Source organism: Odontomachus brunneus, unplaced genomic scaffold (genome assembly GCF_010583005.1).
Source record: "Odontomachus brunneus isolate Ranch 3 - 2012 unplaced genomic scaffold, Obru_v1 Obru_scaffold_028, whole genome shotgun sequence".
NCBI classification, from domain to species: domain Eukaryota; kingdom Metazoa; phylum Arthropoda; class Insecta; order Hymenoptera; family Formicidae; genus Odontomachus; species Odontomachus brunneus.
Window position 1 is genome coordinate 224,495 of NW_022639478.1, and position 8,385 is coordinate 232,879.

Below are 8,385 nucleotides of genomic sequence, written 5' to 3' on the forward strand. Positions count from 1 at the left end.
GAAAAAATATTAATATTTAAAATTACAAATACTAAAATTGTAAGAGGCTAGATTAAAAAAAAATTAGTAATATTCTTCAAAATTATTCATATAAAAAATATGAAGTAATCACGACAAAGTACTGATAATATTTTTGAGAAAATTGACTGTAATTTACATGCACTTGTACTTGCGAGATGGATTAGAAAAGTATATAAGAAAAATTTAGAAAAATATGTGAAAAAATATTAATATTTAAAATTACAAATACTAAAATTGTAAGAGGCTAGATTAAAAAAAAATTAGTAATATTCTTCAAAATTATTCATATAAAAAATATGAAGTAATCACGACAAAGTACTGATAATATTTTTGAGAAAATTGACTGTAATTTACATGCACTTGTACTTGCGAGATGGATTAGAAAAGTATATAAGAAAAATTTAGAAAAATATGTGAAAAAATATTAATATTTAAAATTACAAATACTAAAATTGTAAGAGGCTAGATTAAAAAAAAAATTAGTAATATTCTTCAAAATTATTCATATAAAAAGTATGAAGTAATCACGACAAAGTACTGATAATATTTTTGAGAAAATTGACTGTTATTTACATTATAAAATTATAGAATTGCTTTAGAAGAGTATATAAAAAAATTTATATATATTTTTCAAAAAAAAATTCTAATTCATTGCAAGTAACAAATCATTTGTTATTTATATCAGCGAACAATTTGTATTGATGTTTTGTTAAATTAGCAATACTTTTTCTCTTATAGTGGGACATGGTATAAATTATCTCATACGCAAAGAATCCATTTATAAGCGGTGGTAGATAATATCGCGAAAAAAGACTCCGACAACACAAGCTGATCGTGTAATATATATAAAATAGGTTTCTATCTGATATCTATACACCGGTATCTCGCGATGATATGCGCTTTCGCGAAGTCATCGACGCATGTATAATCCCTTGATCAAACTTGTGGTACTTTATTGATACGACGAAACGAGTTAGATCGCCACGTGTGTGAGTTTTCGTAATGCCTCCACCTCGAACGTAATCTTTATCGGCCCGAGACCTTCGCTCGACGTAAATTTATATCGCTTAGTCTGGCGTCGATTACGTAATCGAGATGTCCGCGACGTTAATTGCGTGAACTATCGACTTTGTATTCGCGTAGCACGTGTTATGTTTATTTGCAGACATTTGTTTTCCTTTTCATAAGTGTGACGCAAAGAAAGTTCGATTTGATCTTTTTTTCAAAAAACAATCTCTTCTCTAACGTTGTCGAGATATTCGTTAAACGCCGTTACAATTCGAATGTTATAAACAAATTTAATATTAATATTAAATAGTGTTAAATAGTAAAGTAATAACTGTAAATAATCTATTAAATATTAAATTATATAAATGGTCCATTAAATATTAATCTATTAAAGTTAATAGTAAATATTAATTATACGAGGCAACATGCAACGACCGAACATTACGGAGTATGGAAAAGCGAGGCGAGGCAATTTTCCGAGGTTTTCGAGGTCGGTTCTTGTCGGCGTGGCTGAACGTGTCTTAACATGAAATACAGGTTTTCAAGTTTCGACACTCACGGAATGTTGTGCGATGTAGTACACTCGTAGACTAAAGTTTCATTGGTTACTAACGAGATGAGTTAGAACACTTACTAAAAGCAGCTGTTAGGACCGTGAGCATCCGTGAGGATAATTTAATATCCGCATTGGCGTCGACTTGTTAATTTCGGCTTAATGCCTATAGTGTACGTAGCGTATCAAGAAACCAAACAACATCAGCCGCGAAAATCAATATCAGCTGATCCACAAAAATCAATAACAGATGACTGACTGGTACACAGATCGGTGTACGCACATAATTATGAAACGGGTGCGTGCGACATTGTTGGCAAATTTGAATTGGTGAACACTAATATGATCACGATATTTTCGTATTAGAATTGTTGACTCTGATTGCGCCTCAGAACACGCTATTGTGAATTATTATGCTATAGCATAATGGGAGCTCCTGTATAAAGTTACAGAATAGTATTTTTTGTTGTAATAAAATAGTTTGATGATCTGACTATTTCAGTCTTATGTTATTCGATACTCTGCAGGTCTATTCTATAACTTGTCAACGCATTCGTTACATGTCGACGTGCAAATATTTTAAATCATAAAATATAAGCTGCGCAACGAAGTTTAGCGATAACGAAATTGGCGTTAAAAGTTACAGAATAGGTCAGCTGGACAATTTCTCTTTTCGTAAAAAATGTGTTTGTTGAGCATCAGTATCGTTGTGGTTGATTTACGAGAATGTTCTCGTAAACTAGGTTGCAGTTACAAATTACGTATTTCGCAATTTGATACAAATTACACTGAGGGAAAAATTATCTTAAAATCAAGAAATATTTTTTTGATGAGTGCCATTAACATATTTACTTAAATCTAAATTCTCTTTATTTAAATCAAATATTGTTTATCTGATTTAAGCAAACAATATTTGGTTTAAATAAAGAGAATTTAAATTTAAATAAATATGTTAATGGTACCCACATTAAAGAAATATTTGTTGATTTTAAGGTAATTTTTTCCTCAGTGTACGTATCTGTTTGTCTATTGTAATCATAATTGTAATCTGTCTAACTATTGTAATCATAATGTGCATGAAGCAAATTTGGTATAACTAATACGCATAGTTTAACACTAAACTTTAGAAAACGCGTAATAAGTATATCTCATTGCGTTTACGTATTTTTGTGCAAAAACGGAGAACTAGTTTGAATTTCTATCCGAAGAAGATATCTTGTTATTCGTTTTACTTATACGAACGAATTATAAAATTAATAAGTTGTAACAACACTCCAGAAGACCGAAAAGCGAATTGCTTGAAACCCGTTTGCTATTAGCAACCGCGATAAAATTGCATGACGGTGATTCAATCAAACTACGGCGATCCATGGTCGGCTTCTACCTTCACCAATCAGCCTTGTAAGGTTTGGCAGTGTGAAGCTGTAATTGAGCAGAATTTCTATACGTGTCAACTGCCGCTCATCTTTATCTCATATCGTCTCTTCATCCGTATGTTTACATCTAAAATATGAACAACGAGTTATTGTTGTATTTTCATTTATATCGATTGTTTTTATCGGTGCTTCATTGTCGTAGATTACAGGCTCATATCCGCAACATTCACGAGTCGCGAGTTGAGTGATACAGACAATAATATTTGTTATTAATTAATTTAGGCAAGATAATTATGAAGTTATCGATGATTTAATTGCTGTCATTATTACATTTCTCGAGAACGTCCACTTAACCCATTAAGGTCTAAGAGAAAACCACTAAGAATAGGCTTTCAAAAACCATCTAAATTAGGGGAAAACGTCGAAATTTGTTAAAAAGTGAAAAAAAAATTTGTATTGGATTTCAAAATTCAAGATGGCGGACCAATATGTCGGCCCGAAAATTTGAAATTTTGACCTATTTGAGTGAAAATCCGTATAGGGGGGGTTTGGGGTTCGCTGAGTATGAATATGCATTTATTTTTTCAAAATTTGTAATGACGGATCCAATATGGCCGCCCAAAAATGCGAAAATTTGCCATAGTTTTGTTATTTGGCGAAAAATCTAATCAAGTTATAAGCTACCTTTCGAAGGTGTTTGTTTTAGGGCAAAATATCATACTTTAGCAGACTGTAGAAGAAAAATGGTTTTTTGACTTTAAAAATCAAAATGGCGGTTAAACATTTTTAATTTTGATTTATTTCAATGAAAGTACGTTTTGAAAAATTTTGAAAAAATAAGTGCATATTCATACTCAGCGAACCCCCCCTCCCCCCTATACGGATTTTCATTCAAATAGGTCAAAATTTCAAATTTTCGGGCCGACATATTGGTCTGCCATCTTGAATTTTGAAATCCAACACAAATTTTTTTTCACTTTTTAACAAATTTCGACGGTTTGCCCTAATTTAGATGGTTTTTGAAAGCCTATCCTTAGCGGTTTTCTCTTGGGTTTTAATGGGTTAATACACGCACACGAATGCGTACGTTGTCAAATACCTTCAAGTATCGATCCACAATAATGATAGTGTTGTGCCGTGGCGTCAGAAACAGCTGATGCGTCTACGATTGCGTATACGATCTGGACTTCGGCACATGACGAGCATTATGTTTTCATAGAGTCGTTATTGCAGTGCAAATGAATTTTAAACATGATTACTGTGCTATAAGTTTTATTACTGATTGACGAGACGAAGAGCGCGAATATATATGTATTTATTTTCGATATAATAAAGCTTACGTCCCAGACATTTTTCACAATTTTTGTTTTTGGGAACGTAGAACGGGTTGGGGTGAACATAAAAGTTCTATACAGTTTGCCGATATTCGCTATAATAGTGAGATATTAATTAAACAACCTTGGTGAATGATGACGTGCGATATGGTAGTGGCAATATGTGCTGTTGTGTGCTTATATATTAAGTCAAATTAAACAAAAAAGCCTTTTATCATTTTACAAATAATCAGATTTTTAGTTATTAATAGAAGATAATTATGCACCATAATTGCATATAATTGTGCACCATAATGTACAAACCTTCTTTAATTAATATTTAAAAATCTATGTAGTCATTTGCAAAGTAATAGAGGACTTTTTTATTGACTTAATATATAAGTATACAACGGCAGATAGCGCCATTACAGCTTGTCTACCATATGGCGCGTGATCGTTCACTAATCTTCTTTAATTATTAAGAGATTTATTGCGAATATCGCAGAACATAAGAAAATAATATGGAAAAATATAACACTTTTATGTTCATCTCAATCTGTCTTACGTTTCTACAAAAATTGCGGAGGAGAATCTGGGACACCATATATATGTCATGTATGGTAACAATAGTAATATGCTTATCTAAGTAAGTCGGAATCGTAGAAGGAATGATATATTGTATGCATGATATAATCAAAGCGGAAACTAGAATGGTACAAATAAAAATAGAACGTGTCGCGCAGGAAGAACCATTGGAGTTCATTGGCATCAATTCTTGGCAACTCTTAGAGGAACGATTATAATAAGCATGACTCCATTCTCATGCGGGAGCATTATTGATCCTTCGCGTTGCGAGCTTCATGCAAGAATCCGCGGGAGGAGATGATTTATCGTCTCCGTTCGCTGTATACGACATCAGAGAGAATGACACTGTTAAACCCATCAATCGTGAGAGATCTTATTATTCGATTAAATGTAGAGCCTTTAAACTGAGACGAGCAGGCAACAAGAAGATTTGCATCGAAACTATCAGCAAACTGTCAGCAACGAATGAAAGTGTCTTAATTGAAATTATATAACAAATAAGAAGAATTTTCGCGCATTGCACAAAGCGGAAGAGGAAGAGGCGAACTGAAGGTAAGAGAAACTTGGTGGTTTCTCGTTCATTCAACTGGCTTTTTCTTTCTGTGCAGTCACGAGAAGGAGACATACTGTGTTAGATAGTCAGTTTAGGTTAAGGCAAAGTCCGTGAAAAATACGCTTGCGTAACAGGAGATTACGACAGTCTAAATTATACGGGAGGATAAGGTAAAAGAATATCAATCGGCCTCATACACGCGACGAAACACGTGCTGCTCGTACTCCGCGCGCTGTGTCGACCTCGAAATGCATTAGTAGAGGTTACGCGGTCAAAAAAGCGTCTGATAGTCTGGACTGATGGCCTGCCTGAGTCACTCATCGCGATAAATGTGGAAAAGACGGAAAAAATTTGCACCTTGATTGATCTACCGTGTATGTTAATTGTCTTTACTTTAGCACGCTTATCTATGTATACAGTATTTTATTCCGCGCCTCATGTGTGTAGCATCGTGAACGCAATTCTTGATTCATTTGTTTGGCTTTATTTTGCTTGAATTACGTATGTTATCATTAAGATGAAGGTGAAAAAGGATATCGAGCTCAAAAACAAACTTTAAGATTCTATTTCATTCTCTTCTGAAATTTATTGTTTAAAAATGTACGCTTGTTGCTTGATACATCTCTTCGCTTATTTTCCGGGAATTACTGTTATTATTTACGTAGCGTTTGCACGTTTTTATACACGATTCAACATACACGATGTCGAATCAATAATCTCACGATTTTTATCCAAATTACACAAGCGGCATCGCGAGCGGGAATGCAAACGAGTTATGCAAATTACGCGAACTTGATTGCAGAAGATACTGCTGCGCCAATGTGTGTCTTTCTTTTTTTCTCTCACATTCTTCCGCGACGTGCGAATTTCTCGGGCATAATTTATTTTGATCGATTAAAAAACACTCGGGCCGCGGATCTTATTCTCTGCGATGAAACTGTGCTTTCGTCCTCGTGCAATGGGAACGTCGCTCCGATTATTTCTTCTGCGTATGTCTCTTGATATCGAAGAGCGCGACCTTTGACCCTGCATTAGCAAGATGACTGTAGCTACAGTCGTAAAAATTTGCCGACACTTACTATGTGCGCAAGTTTCTACGACATTATTCAAATTGCTAACACTTGCGCAAATAGTGTGAGTGACATAATTCTGTCAGCGTAACGCCTGAGAGATCGCAATCCGTGGACAATTATTTGCAATTATATCTGATACTCGCGAAACTTTCCATTCTAACCTATACTGCTAAATTGATTGTTTACTTGCTTGTGTTGTCAGCAGTAAGCAAATTCCGTGATAAGTTCAAGCGAATGAAAGTCAGAACGAATTAACTGTTGATCTATTATGAAAGAAAAACAGGAAAAAGAAAGAAAAACAAATTTTTCTTGCGAATCATGAGATATACATACGGAAATATTTAGTTAAACGAAAACATGAATAGCTTGTTATTTGATAGGATATAAAACTGAGTATTTCCACCGTATGATTTGGAGGATTTTTAAGTTTTTATCCGAGTCGTGTGCACGAAACGTTACACAATAAATCTTGATGTCGACATAAATATAACGCGATGAAATTGTTCATTATACATCAACCACAATTTATGAAATATCGGATCAACGGGGAGAAATAAAGGATGAAAGAGCTCGAGTCGCAGAATTAACAGTGCGCAATCTACGGTTCAAGCTTATATTTTTTTGTTTTCCCTCCATCGATTAATGTGTCGAGTGGCGTCGCGCGTTCGTTTATTCGAATACAAAACAACGAATTTATCTGATCAAGTCAAGGCTCCTTCTGATCGCACGGGGACACTTATCGGCCGTTAATTAGTAAAATTGCAACGTCAATTATATAAGCGACCATTTAGGGGCCGAAACAAGGGCAAGGAAAACGGCACGTTGGCCCTCTCGTTGCGCGACTCCTCGTATCGACGATTGCTGACCGGCGTCAGAGCGAGGTACCCGCAAAAATGAAAGACCGGCTGTGCCTCCCGTGTAATCAACGGGGAAATAAATTTCCTCCAGTGCATTAGAACAAATCAAACTTGTCACACTTGTCCGCACATTACGACACCACCGTTCACCACCACTAGCCGGCGCACTGGACAGAGCTCCGAAGAGAATTGTGTATTTTTAATTGCAATGCAAAGCATCACCGCGCGATCATGCCGACCACAGGTGGACCAGGACGACGTCCCGGTCGAGGTGAACGCGCGGTCGATTCTGCCGGCTTCAGTCAATAATTCGTGTACTTACTCGTTGCCGTTGGTCGGGAACAGACCGAGACTCCGTCCGGCTGAAGCCGCACTGAAATACACGATTCACGCGACCCGTTTATCTGGCACACGCGCTCGACGTCTACGGAAATAGAGGCGGCGATTGGAGGGTCGCGAATCCGCGACTCACACTGCGTGTCAGAATTTCTCTCTACTAGGACTCACTGAACGTGCTGCTGCCATCTTCTGGTGGAAATGACAGCTCAGTTTTTCCGGTTGTTCATTTCACGGAGGGAATAGCAGCGGTCGGTTAACGCCGGATCTCTCCTCTTCAGTCCCGTTCTTCATTTCTGCGCTTACGTCTTTTGAAACAAAATATTGGTTTGCATTTCGAGAAGGGAGGAGAGAAACGAATGCGAAAGTGAAAAACGGTAGTTGAAGGATAGACCCGATACCATTTGAAACCCGAATGGTATCTGGAGAATGATGTGCAATTCATGCCTCTTTCTCAATGTCGATTAAACCTTAATTCGAGTTTAAACTCTATTCAGATAAAAAATTAAACTTAGATTAACCTTTAAACCGTGTTCGTTTCGAGTATACTTTGATCATGTTCAGGGTCTAAATAGACCCAATGGAGAGAACTCACTATTTAATTGACATATATATATTTTTTACATCTTTTATTTTAACATTATATAATTTAGTACAATATGTACTGACTTTTTTTAAAATAATTCGAAAAATCGCAAAGTACCACATTT

General features: G+C 35.7%; 1 protein-coding gene across 3 annotated transcripts in view; it reads right to left on the reverse strand.

The window, feature by feature from the left end:
* LOC116842861 (pyruvate carboxylase, mitochondrial) overlaps positions 1-7,826 on the reverse strand; it is a 28,722-nt gene extending 20,896 nt beyond the window's left edge. For all 3 annotated transcript variants that reach the window (XM_032812636.1, XM_032812635.1, XM_032812634.1), the window contains exon 1: positions 7,662-7,826. The gene's annotated coding sequence lies outside the window, so the exon portion shown is untranslated. The remainder of the gene's footprint in view (positions 1-7,661) is intronic.
* Positions 7,827-8,385: the final 559 nt, after the last annotated feature.